Raw genomic sequence first — 21,747 nt, 5'->3', positions numbered from 1 at the left:
ATCCTCTTGGTAGTGTAGTCCAAACCATAAATTAAAACTAGCAACTGTCCCACTGTTCCAGAAGAAGTCACGGTTCTTCTCAGCTGGACAAGTTTCAAGGTATCTAAGCCTCTAAATGATTAAACAAGGCTGGTCCTCAGAGTAACATCAATATCTCTACAGGAAAAGATGAACATGCAATCTCTTTTGGTTAAATTCCAAACTGTCTTTCTTTCTGACACCAAGGTGGTACTTGGTGGGTACTGATGGTACATACTGAGCCACGTGTGGCATGATCCACATCTCTAAAATGGGACAGGGGAGAAAATTGAGTGAAAAGATCCCCCCTGAAAGGGTGTAAACATGTAGTTTGACCTCCCGGTATTGCATACTTCACCTTCCCAAGCAGGGAGAATAAGCAAGTTTGTTATGAAAAGTACATGAAAAAATGTGATTAACCACACATTTAAACTCAACAGATTTTATCACAATGTTCTGTTACAGATTCATTGACCTACCTATTACTGATCTCCTGAGTTACCCTATCCCATGGTTCATAAGTAAAAGTTGTAGTGGACTTATTTTTCTGAAGTATACAGGACTCCCTCAAACATCTTACAAAATTCTTCACTGTATGTTCTATGGAAATTTTAGTCAATACTTTTAAAGCCAGTGGGTAAGGTTAAGATTTTGTCAAGGGTATTTTTAGTTAAAGTCACAGACAACAACAAACAAAAATTCACAGAAACCCTCAACCTGTCCATGACTTTTACTAAAAATACCCAAAACTGACAGTCTGAGCCCTGCCAGGGGCTGACCACCAGCCACTGCTCAAACACTGCTGCTGCTACTGCAGCAGGGGCTAACCGCCGCTGCTCCAGCCCAGGAGACTGACCCAGCCCCACTGCTGCTTCAGGTCCTGCTCCAGTGCTGGCCACTGACCACCAGCCGCTGCTCCAGCCCTGCTGCTCCTCCTCCTGTGGCAATGGGGGCTGAAGCCAGAGAAACAACAGAGGTCCGTTGAAGTCACAGAATCCATGACCTCCAAGACAAAATCATATCCTTACCGATGGGTTACAAAGTTTTAGAAGTCTCAGGCCACTAAAGCTAAAATAAAGTTTTGGTCTTCGTATAACAGAAGTGGTAATGCCAAAATACAGAAGAAAAGATGCAAGAGTATATAGAAACCTTAGAAGAAAGCTGATCACATAACAAAAACCTACGAGGACACATTAAAAATCACAAATGTACAGAACTTGTAGAGCAGAAGATTAGAGAAGGATTTAATTTATGGGCAATGCATAAAATATTAATAAGGCAAATGTCTTATTTAAAAGCTCTATTAAGGCAAAAGGTAACTACAAAAATTGTTAACATATCAAGTCATGCCACTGTGAATCAATTAGTGAATAATGACAGATACAAACTATTCAATACTATGTTTCTGCACCATAAGGAGTTTAAAAGCTGAATTGACCTTTTAGCTAGATATTTTCAAAAGTAGTTATATTAGTTGTCTGGAGCATTCATATTTAAATTGAAATACAGAAAAAATTAACAGGTCTGATTTCAGAGGCTATGAGACAGATATAAGTCAGCGGACGTATATCAGCACAGCTCCACTAACTTCACAGAAGTCCTCAAGTAGGATTGCACGTTCCACTTCCTCTCAATACTGCCTCCCAGCAAAAGGCTAGCGAAAGCAGAGCCAGATTCCAAGCTGAAGTTGGGTGCTATAGAAGTATAACCCACGTGCCTAATATGGAGATATCTCTTTAAGAGATATATAGGGAGCAGGTAGGAATGAGTTGTGTCTGGTTCATTGTTGCTAGGTACATGCACAATTAGTGCTCCACATCCAGAAGCTTCTGGAATTGGATGTGGTAGTTTTGGGTATGCTCAATAGGTTCCCTGTTGCTGGGGTCAGACTCCATGAGGGCCAGTAGTATGGGGAGCTGCTTTACAAAAGGCCATGTGCCCTGTGTGGCTTGGGAGAAGCTGAGCCACAGGAGCAGAAAGCAGGCTGTTTTCCCTAACTCTGAAACATTTTGCAGCAGGTTTCTGTGGGGACTGACCTGTTTAGATTTAATTTGTTTTCTTTATTTATATTTATGCATAACTATGAAGATAGTGTATATGGATTATAAAGGAGCCATGTTATGTTCTAAAAATTAAGTTGTAGTCATTATTAATAAATAAAATAATTAATAATAATAATAATAATGTTTCTTTATCATAAGACTTCATAAAGTTGGTACTTAAGAATTAAGTTAGACTCATAGACTTTAAGGTCAGAAGGGACCATCGTGATCATTTTGTCTGACCTCCTACACATTGCAGGCAACAGAACCTTACCTACCCATTCATGTAACAGACCCCTAACCTCTGGCTGAGCTACTGAAGTCCTCAAAGCATGGTTTAAAGACTTCAAGTTACAGAGAATTCACTATTTACACCAGTTTAAACTTGCATGTGACCCCGTGTCCCATGCTGCAGAGGAAGACTAAAACCTCCCCAGTTCTCTGCCAATCTGATCCGAGGGAAAATTGCTTCCCAACCCCAAATATGACCATCAGTGAGACCCTGAGCATGTGGGCAAGGCCCATCAGGGAGATAACTGGGAAAGAATTCTCTGTAGTAATTCAGAACCTTCCCCACCTCCAGCCATTGGGGATTTTTGCTACTGGTAGTCAACAATGGGCCACATGCTTCCATTGTAGAAAGTCCCATCATACCATCCCTTCCATAAACTTATCAAGCTCAGTCTTGAAGCCAGTTAGGGTTTTTGTTATATTGGGGCTTAGACCCTGTGCAATCCTTGTTGAAAGTCTTTAGAGACTGAATTTTGGGTTTCAAAGTTGCTCTTCTGTGAGAGATGGTTTTTTTAAGGCTCTGGAAAGGGCAATGAAGTAAACTATGGCTCATCCAAAGGTTACAGAAGTATTAGAAAATTTCCAAGGGAGAACATTCTATTCAAGGTACTTCCTCATTTTAAAGGACATTATAGACCACAAATGCTCAATTAAATGAAGAGGTTAAAATTTCAAACGCTCACTCCGGCCCTCAACATCCCTTTACACTCTCTGAAAAACTGGTTTGAGGCTCTCAATCTGAAAGATGCTTATTTCCATATCAATATCAGACAGTCACATAGCAAGTTGCTATGCTTTTGTTCGGGATATGACCATTACCAACACAAGGTATTACCCCCTTCAGGCTCTTCACAGCACCAAAGTTTTACCAAACATTTAGTTATTTGAGATTACAAAGTATCTGTTTTTCCACCTTGTATGACTGGCTGGTTCAGGCAGCATCTTATAAAAACTTAAAAGACTCGGTGCAAAAGAACTCCAGTCTTGTTCCAGACCTTAGACGGTCTGTTAATTCCCTTGCAGAGAACCTCTTTCATCAGGAAAGTTCTGGACTCCATACAGGCCAAAAGCTCCCTCCTGGAAGAAGGATTATTAAGCACATCTCAAACCATTGGTACTCCAAGGGAGAATTTTTGTCAGATGGGGAAATTCTTCTTCATCAGGCTCATGCAAAATCATGCTCCTGAATCCTGCTTTCATTTAAAAAGTCAAGTTCCTATCCTTTTTCATTGCAAAACTATCCTCAAAAATATTAACTGAATTTAAATCAATGCTTGCACGAAGGGTGAGCTTAAGTAAGTCAGAGCAACATTGCACCTTTAGTTAAAGCAGAGCAACTTGTGTTTAGACAAGCCCTGAGTCGTTAAGGAACCTGAAACAATGGCTCTCAAAGGTGCACCCTGCCCGTCATCTCACTCAGAGACTCATGGACTCAGCATAACTGCTTGGCCATGGAATTTGGCATTTTATTTCAAAATACCACAGAACTCAGCATTTTTTCCTGCAGAGTTCATGATTTTGCTGCAGGGAGGCACACAACTTTTTGTTTTCTATCTCCTTCCCCTGCTGGAACCTGCCTGCAGCTGTCTCCTCTTGCCTCTTCTGTACCTTTCCCTACTACAGGGGAACTGGATTACAGTGTATACTCCCTTCATTGTTCTAAAGTACCAGTCAGGAGAGGTCAGAAAGCCAGAGCTAGAGTTCAGTTTCAGCCAAGGAGAAGGGGAACTAGAAAGGCAAACTGGGCAATTAGGTTGCATGGAGAAGACAGTAGCAGCCAAGGCCTGTGGAGCTGAGAGGAACTGCTGAAACTGACGACAAGCTTCCCTTCCTTCTCTGGTACACGAAGGGCAGGAAGAAGATGATCCCAAGCCAAACCACCCACACAACATCATTATTCAGGTCATAAAGCCGGACTGTTAGAAGAATAAAGCCAAAAAAGATATCCATCAAAAATAATCACTGCTAAAAATCATCATTAAAGAATTATACATCAATGAGTATTTTCAACAATGAGCCATAACCATGTGTGTGTTTGGGCACAGGAAGGATAGGAGGAAAAAGAATGTTACAGAGATATAATAAATTAACACTGCCATACATTTCTTGCCAAAGAATTTAAGGGGTGCTTAATGCAGAATTTCCCATTGGGCTATAGAGTACATAGAACCCTCCCTATAGTTTTTATTGGTTAGAATTGAGGGGTATTTTTTAAAATGTTCCCTCACTCTGTGGGACTGCTGCTAATATTTAGAGAAACAGTGAACTGTAGAGGTAAAGTAGCAGCCTAATAGGATCACAATTGTAGATGCTACTATAAAAACAGAGATTGGGGACAACACATAGCCCTAAGCACTTTGTATAATAAAAGTGATGTGTAAATTGTTTTAGTGATAGAATAAAATATTCAATATACCTCTATAATTAAGTCACCTTACTACAGCTAAGTTTTTGGGCCTGTAGGAAACAGCTGAAAGACACAAGCACTAATAATTGGAAGCTCTTCATAGCATATTGATCAAAAAATCATTCCCTAGTAATTGTTTTTGTGTCTGCAGTACCTTTCATCATTATGCTCTTTTGCTGGGAAAGTTTCTCTGGGTTTTTAGTAGGAGAAGTAGCAAACTACTAAGACAATCTTAATTAAGGATCTTCAAAAGCAGGCTGTTCAAAAGACAAGACAGCACAAAATGACTAAACCATACTTCTAAATCCGACTTCTGTTCAATGAAATTTGCAAGAAGAAAAAAAAACAGTTACATACCAGTTTGGTAACTGATGTTCTTTGAGATGTGTTACACATGACCATTCCACTTCAGGTGCATGCGTGCCAGTGAACCAATGCCAGAGATCTTTTTCCCATAGTGGAATGTGTCAGGGCAGCACACACACCCTCCACACACCCATTCTGCTGGCCAAGGATATAAAGGGCAGAGCTGCCCCGACCCCCCTCGGTTCCTTCACACCAGAAACATGTTATCTTTGACTCCAACGTACAGGAGGAGAGTGAGTCATGAAATGGACATATGCAACACATCTCAAAGAAAAAGAAAGTTACCGAACAGGTATGTAACCATCTTCTCTTCTTTGAGTGCTTGCATTCATTCCACTTCAGGTGACTCATAAGCAGTTCCAGACAGAGGAGGGTATCAGAGTCTACCTGAACAAGAACTCCAATGCCACTCTTCCAAATCTAGCATCATCTCTTGATAGACTCCTAGATATTAAGGTCAGAAGGGAACATTATGATCATCTAGTCTGACCTCCTGCACAATGCAGGCCACTGAATCTCACCCACCCACTCCTGCAATAAACGTCTCACCTATGTCTGAGCTATTGAAGTCCTCAAATCATGGTTTAACGACTTCAAGGTACAGAGAATCCTCCAGCAAGTGACCCGTGCCCCATGCTGCAGAGGAAGGCAAAAACCCCCCCGGGGCTCTTCCAATCTGCCCTGGAGGAAAATTCTTTCCCAACGTCAAATATGGCGATCAGCTGAACCCTGAGCATGTGGGCAAGATTCACCAGCCAGATACCCAGGAAAGAATTCTCTGTAGTAACTCAGATCCCACCCCATGTAACATTCCATCACAGGCCTTTGGGGCTATTTACCATGAATAGTCAAAGATCAATTAATTGCCAAAATCATGTTATCCCATCATACCATCTCCTCCATAAACTTAGAGTTTAATCTTGAAGCCAGATAGGTCTTTTGCCCCCACTGCTTCCCTTGGAAGGCTGTTCCAGAACTTCATTTCTCTGATGGTTAGAAACCTTCATCTAGTTTCAAGTCTAAACTTCCTGATGGCCAGTTTATATCCATTTGTTCTTGTGTTCACATTGGTATTGAGCTTAAATAATTCCTCTCCCTCTCTGGTGTTTATCCCTCTGATATATTTATAGAAAGCAATCATATCTCCCCTCAGCCTTCTTTTGGTTAGGCTAAACAAGCCAAGCTCTTTGAGTCTCCTTTCATAAGACAGGTTTTCCATTCCTCGGATCATCCTAATAGCCCTTCTCTGTACCTGTTCCAGTTTGAATTCATCCTTCTTAAACATGAGAGACCAGAACTACGCACAGTATTCCAGATGCGGTCTCACCAGTGCCTTGTATAACAGTACTAACATCTCCTTATCTCTACTGGAAATACCTCGCCTGATGCATCCCAAGACCGCATTAGCTTTTTTCAGGCCATATTGTATTGGCGGCTCATAGTCGTCCTATGATCAACCAATACTCCAAGGTCCTTCTCCATCTCTGTTACTTCTAACTGATGCATCCCCAGCTTATAACTAAAATTCTTGTTATTAATCCCTAAATGCATGACCTTACACTTCTCACTATTAAATTTCATCCTATTACTATTACTCCAGTTTACAAGGTCATCCAGATCCTCCCGTACGATATCCCAGACCTTCTCTAAATTGGCAATGGCTCCCAGTTTTGTGTCATTCGCAAACTTTATTAGCACACTCCCACTTTTTGTGCAGAGGTCAGTAATAAAAAGATTAAATAAGATTGGTCCCAAAACCGATCCCTGAGGAACTCCACTGGTAACCTCCCTCCAGCCTGACAGTTCACCTTTCAGTATGACCTGCTGTAGTCTCCCCTTTAACCAATTCCTTATCCACCTTTCAATTTTCATATTGATCCCCATCTTTTCCAATTTAACTAATAATTCCCCATGTGTCACCGTACCAAACACCTTACTGAAATCTAGGTAAATTAGATCCACTGTGTTTCCTTTGTCTAAAAAAATCTGTTACTTTCTCAAAGAAGGAGTTCAAGTTGGTTTAGCACAATCTATCTTTTGTAAAACCATGTTGTATTTTGTCCCATTTGACCTCAATGTCCTTAACTACTTTCTCCTTCAAAATTTTTTCCAAGACCTTGCATACTACAGATGTCAAACTAATAGGCCTGTAGTTACCCGGATCACTTTTCTTTCTTTTCTTAAAAATAGGAACTGTTAGCAATTCTCCAGTCATACTGTATAACCTCTGAATTTACAGATTCATTAAAAATTCTTGCTAATGGGATTGCAATTTCATGTGCCAATTCCTTTAATATTCTTGGATGAAGATTATCTGGGCCCCCTGATTTAGTCCCATTAAGCTGTTCGAGTTTCGCTTCTACCTCAGATATGGTAATATAGATTCATAGATTCATAGATATTTAGGTCAGAAGGGACCATTATGATCATCTAGTCTGACCTCCTGCACAACGCAGGCCACAGAATTTCACCCACCACTCCTACAAAAAAAACCTCACACCTATATCTGTGCTATTGAAGTCCTCAAATTGTAGTTTAAAGACCTCAAGGAGCAGAGAATCCTCCAGCAAGTGACCCGTGCCCCATGCTACAGAGGAAGGCGAAAAACCTCCAGGGCCTCTTCCAATCTGCCCTGGAGGAAAATTCCTTCCCGACCCCAAATATGGCGATCAGCTAAACCCTGAGCATATGGGCAAGATTCATCAGCCAGATACTACAGAAAATTCTTTCCCAGGTAACTTGGATCTTACCCCATCTAAAACCCATCACAGGCCATTGGGCCTATTTACCATGAATATTTAATTACCAAAACCATGTTATCCCATCATACCATCTCCTCCATAAACTTATCGAGTTTAATCTTAAAGCAAGATAGATCTTTTGCCCCCACTACTTCCCTCGGAAGGCTATTCCAAAACTTCACTCCTCTGATGGTTAGAAACCTTCGTCTAATTTCTAATCTAAATTTCCTAGTGGCCAGTTTATATCCATTTGTTCTTGTGTCCACATTGGTACTGAGTTTAAATAATTCCTCTCTCTCTCTGGTATTTATCCCTCTGATATATTTATAGAGAGCAATCATATCTCCCCTCAGCCTTCTTTTAGTTAGGCTAAACAAGCCAAGCTCCCTGAGTCTCCTTTCATAAGACAAGTTTTCCATTCCTCGGATCATCCTAGTAGCCCTTCTCTGTACCTGTTCCAGTTTGAATTCATCCTTCTTAAACATGGGAGACCAGAACTGCACACAGTACTCCAGGTGAGGTCTCACCAGTGCCTTATATAACGGTACTAAAACCTCCTTATCCCTACTGGAAATACCTCTCCTGATATCTACCTTCATATCCTCATTCCCATTTGTCATGCTACCATTATTCCTAAAATCCTCATTAGCCTCATTAAAGACTGAGGCAAAGTATTTGTTTAGATATTGGGCCATGCCTAGATTATCCTTAACCTCCACTCCATCCTCAGTGTTCAGCAGTCCCACTTCTTCTTTTTTTGTTTTCTTCTTATTTATATGGCTATAGAACCTTTTACTATTGATTTTAATTCCCTTTGCAAGGTCCAACTCCACTTGTTCTGACCTCAATAAGGTAGCTTTCCTTGCTGATCCCTCCCATCTTCCTCTCCCTGTATGCTTTCTGCTTTTTCTTAATCATCTCTCTGGGATGCTTGCTCATCAAACTTGGTCTACAACTCCTGCCTATGAATTTTTTCCCCTTTCTTGGGATGCAGGCTTCCAATAGCTTCTGCAGCTTTGACTTGAAGTAATCCCAGGCCTCCTCGTAATCCCAGGCGTCCTCTGCCTTTAGATCCATAAATTCTTCAGTCCAGTCCACTTCCTTAACTAATTTCCTTAATTTTTGAAAGTCAGCCCTTTTGAAATCAAAAACCATAGTCGCAGATTAATTTTTGTTTATCCTTCCGTTCAGTTTGAACTGAATTAGCTCATGATCACTTGAACCAAGGTTGTCCCCTACAACCATTTCTTCTATGAGGTCCTCACTACTCACCAAAACCAAATCTAAAATGGCATCCCCTCTTGTTGGTTCTGCAACTACTCGATGAAGGAATCCATCAGCTATCGCATCTAGGAAAATCTGAGCCCTATTATTATTACTAGCACTTGTCCTCCAGTCTATATCTGGGAAGTTAAAGTCTCCCATGATCACACAGTTTCCATTAGTATTTACTTCATTAAAAACATTAAAGAGGGCTCTATCCATATCCGGCAGTCTATAGCACACCCCAAGCACTATCACAGGGGAGGCTCTAGTAATTTTCTTCCCCAATGTGATTTTTGCCCAGACAGACTGTCTTATCCATTCCATCGCTTCTTATTTTATGATTCTATGATTCTATTTCTTTACATTCTACCTCATCATTGATATACAATGCTACTCCACCACCTTGGCCTTTATTTCTGTCTTTCCTAAACAGCACATACCCTTCAATACCTGTAGTCCAGTCATGACTACTATTCCACCATGTTTCTGTTATCCCTATAATATCTGGTTTCACTTCCTGCACCAGTAGCTCTAGTTCTTCCATTTTGTTACCTAGGCTTCTCGCACTGCTGTACAAACATTTTTGCTGTTTGGCCTCGCTCACATTCTTTACCCGATTAGGCACGGACATTCTACAGCCAGTATGACCTGTTAGACTGGTATCCACACTGCCCTTCCTCCTTATGTCCATTCTCCTACCCATGGAGCATAATGAGTGGTGAAAGTGTGAACAGATGACCAAGTTGCAGCCCTGAAAATGTGATTGATGGCTACATAACTTAAAGCAGACAACACTGCTTGTGCCCTTATAGAGTGCACTAAAATGCGTTAAGGGGAAGGAACCTTAATATCATAGCACTGATGAATGTAGGAAGAGATCCAGGGGGAGATCCTCTATGAGGAGACCAGTTGTCCTCTCATCATCTCAGCAATGGAGACAAATAGACTGTTTAGATGTTACTGATTTGTTAGAGGTAGCTAGAGGCAGGAAGAGGTGGTGGTGGTGGTCTCTGATTCTTATGGTGCATTCTAGAGATTAGTTCAGCTACCTTGGCAGATAGCACATCCCTGGTGGATCTAAGGATGGAAATGCTCTCTCTCAAGGGCTGGAGTGTAAATGCCTAGTGATTTAAAGATTGCCCTAGAATCTTTAGCAGAATGCAAGGCTCTATCTGTTTTCTCAGGGAATAAGTTTACGTCTTCACTGGGAAAATATTCAATTATTTGTCGGATTTAGCCAGAATGGCAGATGATTGCTGTGATGCTGGCAGACCAAGTACCAGCTCATGCCCAAGTCCCCAGGTCTCAATTGAACACTAACAAATACATAGCTGGAATCAGTCTGGCTCACTCTGTGTTAGTATTGTTAAAATAGGTATTAGAATTATAAGAATGAGTTTAGTATTTAGACTTTGCTGAAGGTTTATGAGCTGCTACTTGCATTAATCTCACTTATAACCTCTGTATCTCATGTTGTAAGGTAATATTTGGGTGGTTGTAGTGCGAGCCCATGTGACTGTTAATCACCAGACTGGAGAGAGACAAATTAGTGTGAAGTGCTGATCTTCAACAGAAGGTATTATGTCCTTCTCAACAGCAAAAGTCCATTGACACCAGACGGACTATTGTGGGACGTTAAAGAGGGCAGAAGACCGTTGTTCCGCTCTCCCCACCACTCATGAAGATGATGTGAATCATGCAAGTGGATTCCTCCCATCAGCTGAGCTTACAACTCAGAGCACAATGCAAGAAAGGGATAAAAAAAACCTTAACAAGAAGGAACTGGTCATCTTTGTGCTGCTTGGACTCTGGGGGGTAAAAAGTTTTCTAGGCATAAGCAAGAGATCCCCATCTGCTTAGCATGAGTTAGTCCTAAAGGACATATAGAGCTTGCTTACTATACAAAGCCTATTATCTTTTGAAATGTAAGATTGTAGTTCATTTGTGTGTATATATGTTTATCTGCTTTAACCTTCTCAATAACTCATTTCCTTTTCCTATTTAATAAATTTTCATGTCGTTTATTATAGGATAGGCTACAAGCATTGTCTTTGGTGTGAGATCTAAGGTACAATTGACCTGGGGTTAGCAACTGGTCCTTTGGGACTGGAAGTAACCAGAATATTGCCATGGTTCTTGGTGTAAGGGACCATCTATCACAAAGGTATGCTCACCTGGGCAGAGAAGCAGATCGGCGTACCCAAGGAGAGTGTCTGTAACTCCTTGTTTAGCCAGTTATAGAACCCAAGGCATTTACACACTTAATAATTGGTTGCTGAAATCTAAGTATAGAATTCACAACCAATTTGGGGTTTGTGCCCTGGTTCCTAACAGCCTGTCCTGAGGTTGGCATTCACACTCTTGAAGCATTACAACTGCAGCCAAGAAGCATAACACATACTGACTGCCATTACCCTTACTTGAACTGCTAAATCCACCTCATCTAAACCAGCCTGTAAGGACAATCTTGCTTCCCAGCAGCTTTCACTCACAAGTGCTGCGTACTTCTCCTTAGAATCATCTAGCAACTTGTCTATACATTTCCACAATCATAACGAACTATGAGAGCATGATGATTTGCAATTCTAAACTGCAATCCTGGTAACAAATAACCTTTCTCCAAAAAAGATCCAATTTTTTGTATCTTTGTCGCTGGCAGTAGATTTAGATTGCCCTATCTCACCTTTTCATTCACAGCCATCACTACCAAAGAGATCCCTGCTGCACTGTATGTTTCAGATGTTATTGGTACCAACAGAGTAAGATGTATCGTAGAGGAAGTTGATATCACAGAAGGTACCAGCAATGTCTCAATGGTACCACATGAGGTGCTTGTGTCAACAACTCTATAATGCTAGAATGCAGTACGAGGGAGTGCGTAGCAGGAGCTCCAATCTCTGTGCTGGTCTTCCAGTATGAGACCTAGCCCTCAAAGATGAGGAGGGCTTCTTCTGGTTACAAGAGGTTCAAGTGTTAGACTTCTGATGCTGTTTGCAAGGTACCAGAGAACGGTGTCTTCTCTCCAGCTCTCTCCACCCAAAGATGTCACCAAATCTGGTGGCATGCTCTGAGACTGAGTCAAGTCCAAACGCTTATGTACCAAATGGCTTAGTTTCAAAGGGGGTCACAAAGCTGCTTCCATCAGGATAATCTCGAAGTCAAACATCCATCAGCTTCTTAGTTCTGGTCTTAAACCCCTACAGATATGGCACTTGTGCCTCACAAGTCCTTCTCCAAAACATTTTAAACAGCAAGAGTGAGGATCACTCACTGGTTAGATTTGTGACAGCTGGAATAGCATTTAAACCCCTGGGACTTAGGCAAATCTCGATAGTGCGTTAAAAGCTCAATGAAAAGTAAAATAAAAATCAATACATTTTTCCTAAACAAGTACCACTAACTAAAACTAGAACTAGAACTATGCTAAAACTATTTAGAATAAAAAAAATTAGGAAAAGGTTCTCTAAAGACAGAATGGGAAAGAGTGTGAGAAGCTCACAGATGCCCCAGGTACCAACCTTGGTCAGTGAGAAGGAACGGGGGGGGGGGGGGGGGGGGGGCGGGGCGGGTCAGCGCGGCACCACTCTTCATACCCCTGACTAGCAGCATGAATGCACAGGGGTGGGTGTGCCACACTGTCCCAAAAGGTACTGCTATGAGAAAAAGAACTCCAGCTTCAATGCACTGGTGTGCACACATCTGAAATGGAATAGACACTTGAAGATGAATAATTGACTCTGGATTAATATATACTGAAACAGAGAAGTGTATTTACATTTATATATTTCCATTATAAATTAAGTACTGTAGAAACACTAAAATTCTAATATATTTCAACCATTTATAACATTATATGCATGTTTTATTATTTCTGTTCAAACAGCTGTGAATGTCAGCTTGTGAACTGCATCTCAGCAGATGTGCAATGTACAATGTACATCACAAACAAAATGTACATATTCCAATGTGACCTTCACATAAGCTTATGCCACTATTCACACCTTGCTTTTGAAGCCACAATCCATCATTAATAATCCTGCCTCCCACCTAGAAAGCAGGGAAGCAGCACTTTTGAAACAGATTGATTCTGTATGATAGATTAAACAACAGGATGTGCTCAGATAACAAGTACTGGGACAAGTACGTACATATACACGTATTCCCACTCTACCTGAGAAAGTACCAAAAATCCCCAACTGCTGGAGATGGGACACTAGACAGGGAGGGCTCTGAGTTACTACAGAGAATTCTTTCCCAGTTATCTGCCTGGTGGGTCTTGCTCACATGCTCAGGGTCTCACTGATCACTATTCGCCTTTCCCTGTAGCATGAAGCATGGCTTAAACTAGTGTAAATGGTCAATTCTTTGTAACTTGAAGTCTTTAAGCAGAAGTGGGCAAACTACAACCCGTGGGCCACATCCAGCCAGCGGGACTGTCCTGCCCGGCCCCTGAGCTCCTGGCCTGGGAGGCTAGTCCCCAGCCCCTCCACCACTGTCCCCCCTCCCCCGGAGCCACAATGCCACATGGGCAGCAGGGCTGCGCGCTCATGCAGGGCAGTGCGGTAGCATGTCTGGCTCCGACCGGGTGGTGGAACGGCCAGACATGCTGCTCTGAGCGGCAGGGTAAGGGGGCCGGGGGGTTGAATAAGGGGTAGGGGGTTCCGGGGGGCAGTCGGGGAACAGGGAGCGGTTGGATGTGGCAAAGGTTCTGGGGTGGTCAGGGGATGGGGAACAGGTGGCAGTTGGATAGGGGGCGGGTCCCAGGAGGGGGTGGTCAGGGGACAAGGAGCAGGGGGAGTTCGATGGGTCAGGGATTCTGAGGGGGGCAGTCAGGGGGTGGGAAATGGGAGGGGGTCGATAGGGGGCAGGAGCCAGGCCATTTGGGGAGGCACAGCCTTCCCTATCTGCCCCTCCATACAGTTTTGCACCCCAGTGTGGCCCTTGGGCCAAAAAGTTTGCCCACCCCTGCTTTAAACCATGATTTGAGGACTTTGGTAACCCCGCCAGAGGTGAGGGGTCTATTACATAAGTGTGTGGATGAGGTTCTATGGCCTGCAACATGCAGGAGATCAGACTAGATGATCACAAGGTCCCTTTTGACCTTAAAGTCTATGAGTCTATGTGCTCAGATGACTAGCAGTGAGACAAACATGTCATCCACTATATGCAAGACAACTTAGTCCTTCAGTGTTCAAAGGAATTATTTCCCCTACTCTCTCCCTTAATATAGACCCTGATCCTTCAACTGACTCCATGTAAGCACAAGAGCCGCTCAGAGACTCAGCTGCAGGACTGGTACCCAATTGTCCTCAAAGACGAACAACATACTGCACCTGTACTATATATCTGTATTTGTACTTAGTACAAAACTATGAGTCTTCAATCTACTCGCAACAACATTCCGCTTCCCTCTCTTATATGAAATCAGATCACTTTGGAGGGGTGACAAAGATTCACTTTTCATCATGCATTTGTCTGCATCTGTAAATTATCGCAAACTCAGTATTTTTGTCATTTAGTAAAATTAACTAAGCACATAATAAGACAGACTGAAAAGTAACACTGCATTTTCATTCCATTACTGGTTAGCCCATTTTCTGGTCATATTATGAAAGGGGTAGGGAGGAAAATGAACCCAAAATCATCTTGAAAATATTCAGGTCAAACAAAGGAGGAAAAAAATTTACCCCTCCGGTTAAAATTTCAGTAATCACAAACCATGTATTTGAAATCCCTCAGAAGAAAGATTAAAGGACACAATCATAGTACTTTGGGCTGAAAATTTAGGTTTGTTTAATGTAGTTTTTGTTACAAACAAAAAGTCTACTAATAGAAGCTTCTTTTATAATTGTAATGAAAACACTTTCTGGTTTGGATTTACACATTCCTCTGCACTGTCTGAAATCCAAACATCCCAACAGTATGGTAGCATGAGAATCAGAAAGTGAAATTTAGTAAAGAGCATCAGTGGTGAAATGATAAAACATGTTTTTTAAAATCCTCATACTCGGGGTATATCTATACTATGAAATTAGGTTGAATTTATCCAAGTCGATTTTTAGGAAGCGATTTTATACAGTCAATTGTGTGTATCCACACTAAGCGAATTAAGTTGGCGGAGTGCGTCCACAGTATTATGGCTAGTGTCGACTTTCGTAGCGTTGCACTGTGGGTAGCTATCCCACAGTTCCTGCAGTCTCCGCTGCCCATTGGAATCTGGGTTGAGCTCCCAATGCCTGATGGGGCAAAAACATTGTCATGGGTGGTTCTGGGTACATTTCGTCAGTCGCCCCTCCCTCTGTGAAAGCAATGGCAGACAATTGTTTCGCGCCTTTTTTCCGTGCAGGCGCCATACTGCTGTCAGCAGACGGTGCAGTCGGCCTGCTAACCATCGTCATCCACCGCTTCCGCTACAACTCTGCTCTCCTGGTGTCATGAATCCACCTCGCAGGTCCTCTCGTCGTTCTGTATAAATATCTATTCTCATGGCATCTGTCGTCAACCACCGCTTCCGCTGCAACTCTGCTCTCCTGCAGACGCCATACCACAGCAAGCATGGAGCCTGCTCAGCTCACCGTTGATGTTGTGAGCATTGTAAACACCTCACGCATTATCCTGCAGTACGTGCAGAACCTGCAAAAGCAGGCGAGGAGGCAATGACAGTGCAATCACAATAGTGATGAAGACATGGACACAGACTTCTCTCAAAGCGCGGGCCCTGGCAATTCGGACATCATGGTGGTAATGGGGCAGGTTCATGCTGTGGAACGCCGATTCTAGGCCTGGGAAACAAGCACAGACTGGTGGGACCGCATAGTGTTGCGGGTATGGGATGATTCTCAGTGGCCACAAAACTTTCGCATGCATAAGGGCACTTTCATGGAACTTTGTGACTTGCTTTCCCCTGCCCTGAAGCGCAAGAATACCAAGATGAGAGCAGCCCTCACAGTTCACAAGCGAGTGGTGATAGCCCTCTGGAAGCCTGCAACGCCAGACACCTACCAGTCAGTCGGAAATCAATTTGGAGTGGGTAAATCTACTATGGGGGCTGCTGTGATCCAAGTAGCCAACACAATCACTGAGCTGCTGCTATCAAGGGTAGTAACTCTGGGAAATATGCAGGCCAGAGTGGATGGCTTTGTTGCAATGGGGTTCCCCATCTGTGGTGGGGCAATAGATGGAACGCATATTCCTATCTTGGGATCGGACCACCTTGGCAACCAGTACGTAAACTGCAAGGGATACTTTTCAATGATATTACAAGCATTGTTGGATCACAAGGGACATTTCACTGACATCAACGTGGGATGGCGGGAAAAGTGCATGACGCTCACATCTTCAGGAACTCTGGTCTGTTTGAACAGTTGCAGAAAGGAACTTACTTCCCAGAGCAGAAAATTACTGTTGGGGATGTTAAAATGCCTATAGTTATCCTTGGGGACCCAGCCTACCCTTAATGCCATGGCTCATAAAGCCATACACAGGCACCCTGGACAGAAGTAAGGAGCAGTTCAACTATAGGCTGAGCAAGTGCAGAATGATGGTAGAATGTGCATTTAGACATTTAAAAGCTCGCTGGCGCAGTTTACTGATTCGGTGGACCTCAGCAAAACCAATATTCCCATTCTTATTGCTTCTTGCTGTGTGCTCCACAATATCTGAGAGAGTAAGGGGGAGATGTTTATGACAAGGTGGGAGGTTGAGGCAAATCGCCTGGTGGCCAATTACGCGCAGCCAGACACCAGGGCGATTAGAAGAGCACAGTTGGGCGCCCTGCACATCAGAGAAACTTGGAAAACCAGTTTCATAACTGGCCAGGCTATGATGTGACAGTTCTGTTTGTTTCTCCCTGATAAAAACCTGCCCCCTTGGGTCATTCTACTTCGCTGTAAGCCAGCCGACCTTCCCCCTTTGATCACCACTTTCAGAGGCAATAAAAGTCATTATTGTTTCAAAATCATGCATTCTTTATTAATTCAGCACTCAAATAAGGGGGAAAACTCGCAAGGTAGCCCAGGAGGGGTGGGTGAAGAGGGAAGCACCAGGTGGGGTGGTGGATTAGGGGAGGAGGGAAGGACAAGGCCACACTACAGTTCAAAACTTATTGAATGCCAGCCTTCTGTTGCTTGCGCAATCCTCTGGGGTGGAGTGGCTGGGTGCCCATAGCCTCCCTCCCGCATTCTTGGACATCTGGATGAGGAGGATATGGAACTTGGGGAGGAGGGCAGGCAGTTATACAGGGGCTGCAGCAGCGGTCTGTGCTCCTGCTGCCTTTCCTGCAGCTCCACCAGACGCCTGAGCATGTCAGTTTGCTCCCCCATTAGGCTCAGCATTGCATCCTGCCTCCTCTCAGCATGATCCTCCCTCCTGCCATCGCATTCATTTAACGCTTTCCTGGACTCTGCCATTGTTTGCCTCCATGCATTCTGCTGAGCTCTTTCAGTGTGGGAGGACTGCATGAGCTCTGAGAACAAGTCTTCGCGAGTGCGTTTTTTTTTCACCTTCTAATCTGCACTAGCCTCTGGGACGGAAATGATAGGGGGAGTGTAGAAACATTTGCAGCTGTGGGAGGAAAAAAAGGAAGAGTAGTATTTAAAAAGATACATTTTAGAGAACAAAGGGAAGACTATTTCACACTGAATCAAGCGATTCACATTACATAGCACATGTGCTTCACCCCACCCCCCAGCCCCCACCCGCCCACCATGTGGCTAGTATCAGGGAAGATCCCTCTCAGCCAAACACGAACAGCTCAGCATGAACGGGCCTCCCCACACCACGTGGCAAAGGCTTTTAGAGTACCTCCAGGACAGCTTCATGGAGATGTCCCTGGAGGATTTCCACTCCATCCCCAGACACGTTAACAGACTTTTCCAGTAGCTATACTGGCCGCAAATGCATCCCAAGTCTTCAGGACAAATTAATCATTAAACATGCTTGCTTTTAAACCCTGTATTATATTTACAAGGGTACACTCACCAGAGATGCCTTCTCCAGCTTCATGGTCTGGGAGCCCGCCTTGGGAGGGTATTGGCTCCAAGAGGATGAACACTTCCTGGCTGCTGGGGAGAAGGGATTTTCCACTTGCCTGCTGTGCACTATCCTCAACCTCCTCCTCATCATCATCATCTTCCTCATCCACAAAATCCTCATCCCTGTTGAGTGAGAATCCCCCCTTACAGGTGTCCACGGACACTGGTGGGATAGTGGTAGGGGACCACCCTAGAATTGCATGCAGCTCATCATAGAAGAGGCATGTATTGGACTCTGACCCGGAGAGACCGTTTGCATCCTTTGTTTTTTGGTAGGCTTGCCTCAGCTCCTTAACTTATAAGCAGCACTGCTGTGTGCCCCTGTTGTAGCCTCCGTCCATCATGCCCTTGGAGATTTTGGCAAATATACTGGCATTTCGTCTTTTGGAACAGAGTTCTGCCTGCACGGATTCTTCTCCCCATACAGCGATCAGATCCAGTACCTCCTGTTCGGTCCATGCTGGAGCTCTTTTGCGATTCTGGGACTCCATGGTCACCTGAGCTGATCAGCTCGCCTCGCTGGCCAAACAGGAAATGAAATGCAAAAGTTCCTGGGACTTTTCTTGTCTACCTGGCCAGTGCATCTGAGTTGAGAGTGCTGTCCAGAGCAGTCACAATGGAGCACTCTGGGATAACTCCCAGAGGCCAATACCGTCGAATTGCGTCCACACTACCCCAAATTCAACCCAGCGAGGTTGATTTTCGCACTAAACCCCTCGCCGGGGAGGAAATCAATTTTAAGAGCCCTTTAAGTCGACAAAACAGGCTTGGTAGTGTGGACGGGTGCAGGGTTAAATCGACCTAACGCTGCTAAATTCAACCTAAACTTGTAGTGTAGACCAGGGCTCAGATTAAAGTGAACACTTTGTTTTGTGTTGGGTTGAACCTTGTTGTTATGAGTTGGCCATAACTACCATTTTTCACTCAGGATGAATGTAAAGAGGGGATTGAAACAGCGGCCATCATATGGAAAAATTAATTATTCTTCAGTCACTTCTACCCACAACACCCCAAATCTGGCCAGCCACTTCGGTCAAAAAGGGTAACAATATTTTTAGACATCCTGAACTCAGACAATTCCCCACTGACTTGCACCTTATGCAGTCACTTAAACTTGCATAAAGTGAGTGTAAAATACAGCAGTGAGTATTTTGGTAGTGTTTTACACTCTCCTTGCACTCTATTTGCAGATGTGTAAATGATTACACTAGGTGTAGGAAAACAGTAGAGAATCAGACCCACTGTATTTCAATTTGCAGCCGATATCTGAATGGATAATCCTCAAAAACTTGTTATTCAGAATTATGAAGAGAAGCAGGCATGATAAAACAGTCATTTTATACAGTTGACAAAACACTGCCAAAGGTTTAATATTTAAAATCAGAATATGTAAGAGTATAATGAAAGTAGATCTCAATTATGGTACCAACCTGTGTCTTTTTTCTTCCATGGAATGTAATGAAGATTTTTTTCTACTTGAAGCTGGATCACGTGTATCTGCTTCTTTCCTTGAATTTTACAAAGACAGTGACCTGAAACAAAACATTAATAGTTTGAATATACAACTTATGAAAACATTTCCACTAAGGGCCTGATTTTCAAAAGCACCAACTCCAACTGAAGTGAAAATGAGCTGTAGATGCTCAGGATCTCTGAAAGCCAGGCCCATAGTTTCTTTCGTGGAATAAATTACATATTTTTTCATCTTAAGTGCTCAACTATACCATGTAAATCTTTATAAGACTATTAGTAGAATAACATCACCTGTGTGAAGTAGGAACTGACCTCTCACCACATATTTCAATTGTTTGCAAAGGTAGAACGTTCACAACCTCAATTATCTTCAGAAAACACATAACTTTGTGAGAATGTTCCTTCACTTTAGATTTCTAATTACAAGTTAAATCCAAGTCTGGTGATAAATATTAAATTCCTTCACTTCCTCTAACCTGTAGCTCACTGGATCAAATGGGAACGCCTATTGCTGTAGCTATCTACCTTCATCTATACCCCCAATATCAACACCATTACATCACCAGCACCATCACTAGCCAGCAGAGAAGCAGACTGTCTACTTCTGCCACAGCATTTACCTTCACCCTTCAGCATAAAATACATCTATTTTAGCATTTTGCCATAGTTGTTCTGTCACTTTCACTGCACAAAGTACAAATCGAAAGTACAATAAATTGCCTCTAGTATAGCAACTGCTTTGCCCTATGATTATCATTAGTCTTCAGAAGTCTAGTTGTCAATGGATGTCAGCACAAATGTGCCAAGGATTAAAAATGAGTTAAGCTTTCTAACAGAAAAGGTCAACTGAAATTGAGAGTTTCATAGTTCTTTTTCCTACAAAGACATTACAAAGTAATACTTTTATATACTAATTGGGACTATTTTATGGCTATCACAGTCATGGATTACATAATTTTTATGCTCTTTAAAAAAAACTGATTACTTGACATTTTTGGAGTTTTCCATATACGTAGGTAGATGTGACAATAATAACATGAACCAATCTAAATAAGAAATTTGAGTACTGCCAATTTAAAGGTTCATAGATTTTAAGGCCAGAAGGGAGTCAGCTCACCAACGTGGTATGCAGAGGTAACAGTTCCCTACTTCTGCTCAGTGTTCCCCTGTGTCTACATCCAAGGATCATGTTAGTCTTTTTTGTCACAGCATCGTGCACTGGGATCTCATCTTCACTTTGTTATCAACAGTGATCCCCAAATCCTTTTCAGAGTCACAGTTTCCAAGGTACAGTCCTTGCCTTGTAAGTATGGATTGCACTTTGTTCCTCAATGTATGATCTTGTATTTGCATAAAGACTGTTTCTAAGTACAAGTTCATAGTAAAAATAGGGTGTTTTTGCACAATAAATAATAGTCTCAGTTAGCCACTGTTGCTGGATAATAGTGTTCTGTAGACAAAAGAGAACAGGTGAATCTTAAGGTGATTTGACAGAGGGTACAATGGTGTTTTCAACTGGATATTGGACAGGGAGTTCTTCCCTGTATACATAAGGGATGGTATGGAAGAAAGTGCAAAAATATTTTTGAGAGTAGACTAACAGGTGGTGAAGACACACATTGCTGGCAAAAGCAAAGAGTGCAGTTGTCAGCACAATAATTAGAGCAGCCAGATAGAGCTCATAAATCTTGAAAGTAAGGCAAAGAAGCTTATGTTTGATATGGTGGAGAAGACAGAGCTAGTAGAGGGATGCACATAACATATGATTTGGTAAGAACAAGCCAAAGTGATCTTAGCAGAAGCAATTTCAAGGGATTTTTGTGGTGTGGTCAATGTTGCAGTAGTCAAGGCCAGAGGGCTATATCAAAGATACTCACATTATGGGCCTGAGTGACTGGAAAGATGGTGGTGATGTGATTGAGGCAGTGATTCAGAAAGCTGGGAGAGCTTGTGAGGAAAAGATCAAAACTCAGTTTTGGCCATGTTAAGTATAAATTAATGTCTGGTCATCCATGAAGAGATGTCAGAAAGAAAGGCTGCAACCCATATTGGAAAAAGGGAGACAAGTTCAGAGTGCAGAGGTAAAAGTGAAAGTCGTCAGTGTAAGATGT

The 21,747-nt window shown here is 42.7% G+C and overlaps 1 protein-coding gene across 2 annotated transcripts in view; it reads right to left on the bottom strand.

Moving 5' to 3' along the window:
* FUT8 (fucosyltransferase 8) overlaps positions 1-21,747 on the bottom strand; it is a 277,116-nt gene that overhangs the window by 164,741 nt on the left and 90,628 nt on the right. For both annotated transcript variants that reach the window (XM_077818682.1, XM_077818684.1), the window contains exon 2: positions 19,594-19,695. The gene's annotated coding sequence lies outside the window, so the exon portion shown is untranslated. The remainder of the gene's footprint in view (positions 1-19,593; positions 19,696-21,747) is intronic.

The sequence above is a fragment of the Eretmochelys imbricata genome, chromosome 6 (genome assembly GCF_965152235.1).
Source record: "Eretmochelys imbricata isolate rEreImb1 chromosome 6, rEreImb1.hap1, whole genome shotgun sequence".
NCBI classification, from domain to species: domain Eukaryota; kingdom Metazoa; phylum Chordata; order Testudines; family Cheloniidae; genus Eretmochelys; species Eretmochelys imbricata.
The sequence above is the reverse complement of the archived record's forward strand: the minus strand, read 5'-3'. Positions and strand labels throughout refer to the sequence as shown.